The following is a 2,915-nucleotide window of genomic DNA, read 5'->3' on the forward strand; positions in this document are numbered from 1 at the left end:
TGACCCAAAAGTCGATTCAGTCGACTGAAGTGTAGCTAAATCGGAGCAGCATCGCAAGCAAGAGCAAGAGCGAGAGCAGCAGCGCGAGCAAGAGCAATAGGAAGAGCAGACCAGGAAGGCGACCGAGAGCAAGAGCAGAGCAGCAGCACGAGCGAGAGCTAAAGCAGCAGCAACTCCTACTGATGTGGACGTTGCCGCCGAGTGAGCGACCCCGTGGAGGAAGTGGCCGGCGATGCCGCCGTGGATGGAGCCGTGCCATGTCGGCTCGGGACCGAGCACCGGCAGCACCGTGAGATCGAATCAAGAAGAGAATGCGGCGATTAGTGTACAACCTCTTTGGTGACGCCGATTAGGCCGCAGCTTCATCTGAGGAAACGGTAATGATGATGTTCTTCCGGTGGTGCAGGTGAATACGGTGGTGTGGGAATGGAGGTGGCGTGAAAGACGAGGGAACATCGGGGCAGCTCCTTGCAGGTGGAGGACGGGGTGGATGCACCGGCAGGACGATGAGATCGACGACAGATCCTCATCCGGTACGGGGGATGAGGAACGTCGAGGTGTTGCTGTGGACGATGTCATCGGGGAAGAGGCTCCAGCTGGGTGGCGGACGGAGCGGGGTGTAGGATTTCGTCGTGGGTTTTTGCGGCCTTGGTGTATGAATGGGTGGGCGGATGGGATGGAAGTGGGGAACCATGGCTTAGACACGCGCTTGTCCGAAATGCGGGGTAAGTTACGAAAGTACCCCCCACCGATTTGAGGCGGTTCTTTCGATTCAGGGGTACCACGGGCATTTCACGTGTCGGGATTTCACAGGCGGTGGGAGTTTTCGCGTGCATTGTATTTTCGAAATAGCAAGGCGTGGGTTGAGATGGAGGGAGTTGTCAGAGCACAACGAGACAAAGATATATCTTAAATATTTCGGGCTAACAAGGCGCGGGTTGAAATTTCCGGACAAGCCTAACATGTACTGTACCAAATCAATGCGCACTACAAATGTCATTCAAAACTTTGAATTCATGTTATGTTCAATTAAAATATTTCGCTACGTGTCTAATGCATGCAACCTACTACTCAAATGAACGTTTTAGTGCATTCCAAACGTATATACTACCGCTTCAATATGAACTAAATTTGAATTTTTTTTCTCTATTTGAATAAGATCTACAGTAATGATTGTTGTGAAGTCAAAGCATTTGAATTCATTTCTCTGTTTTAATAAGATCTACAATCATCATTATTGTCAAGTTAAACCATCGTTTGTGTATTATCTTCACAGCACACCACATGATTAGTCTCGAGTTACATATGAACTATGTGTACTATATGAACTTGAACTAGATTTTTTAATCCACTTTATTTTGATTTCAAATCACATTACGTTTCTATCTCTAGCTAGATCTTCATAATCTAAACCATGTCTCATATGTATAATGTGTTTATCACATTATGTATGGTGCCCCGCCCCCTACGCCTACAAGTATTTAGATGTGAGTTGCAAACACCACACATTACCACAAATTCAAATAAAATGTGAGAATGTTGGATATATAGTATTGTTTAGATTGCTCGATATTTAGTAGTAAGCTGCAAACACCACACATTATCACAAATTCAAATAAAATGTGAGATTTTTGATGTATAGTATGGTTTAGATTGTTTGGCATTTAGCTTATGGTATAACATGTGCACATCACGTGTATCACCGCTATATTCATGCATGCAATGTTTAAAACACTGTGATCTCATATTCAAATATATGAATTCGCTTTCATATCAAATTATGATCTTTGTTAGTCTCTTACACCCACACAATCCTCTAACCATTGTAGCTACCACTAACTTTCTCTCGTGCATGCACACGCCCTCCTCGCCCTCCCCCTCCCTCGGCATTCTATCCACAAGGCACATTCATTTTTTTCTTTAGGTCATTCTCCCAGAGTCTCCACAACTCATTTCCGACACAAGATAAACCTCTCCAGCGATGCCTGCCTACAACATACACACACACCTTCAATCTCCTCATTTATGTGTCCTTGCGTCGTGTCTCTCATACGGTCAGACACACGTGTAAACTCTCGCCCCTGTTTTCATCGATCTCACAACTGCACACTCCTCCCCCTATCTAGCTAGTAGTTGGCTCTCTCGCACCACCTCCTAGATCCATTCTATTTGCCTATCCGTCTCGCTGGGCCTTATTTGCCTCTAACAAATGGATGTACACCGACCGATCTCTCGCTATACATATATCTAGCTAGGTCCTTATAACTAGTTTTTACCCAAACGTCGATCGATCTACCTCATTAGTTGTGTCTCTCCCTTCCTCCGACAAACAACAATTGATCTACCGATCTAGTTAGGTTTGCTTACCAAACACATGGTTCCCCTTCATCATCCATGGATGCGTCCCGACCGATCTATCACGCACAGGCACACATAGAAACACATCCCCACTCTTATTGATAACATTGCAGTTCCACCCTCAGTTTGTCTAGTAGGCCTCTCCCAACATCTCTAAGAAGCAACTCCATCACCCATCCAGCACTCTACCCCTCTCCCTCCCTCTCCCTCCCTCTCTCTCTCTTCTCTCTCTCTCTGTCCCATCATATTTCCCGTCCTTCAGTTATGTATGGATGTTGACCGATCTCCCTCAAGACATAGCTGGGTCTCTCCTTATCAACACATATACGAGTCGTTCTACCTCTATAGTTAGGCCTCTGCCTACCCATCCCCCCACCCCCTCCCCCCCACACACACCGATACATTGAGCGCTCTAGTCATGTCTCCCTGCCACACACAAACTTGACATGTGCCCTCTAACGTTCCAGTAGGCCAGTCGCCCTATATCTTTGACTTGCACACACACACACAATTTCGATGGCTCTCTTCATTGATCTCGCACCCACCCACTTGATCCT

The sequence above is a fragment of the Triticum aestivum genome, chromosome 6B (assembly GCF_018294505.1).
Source record: "Triticum aestivum cultivar Chinese Spring chromosome 6B, IWGSC CS RefSeq v2.1, whole genome shotgun sequence".
Lineage (NCBI taxonomy): Eukaryota > Viridiplantae > Streptophyta > Magnoliopsida > Poales > Poaceae > Triticum > Triticum aestivum.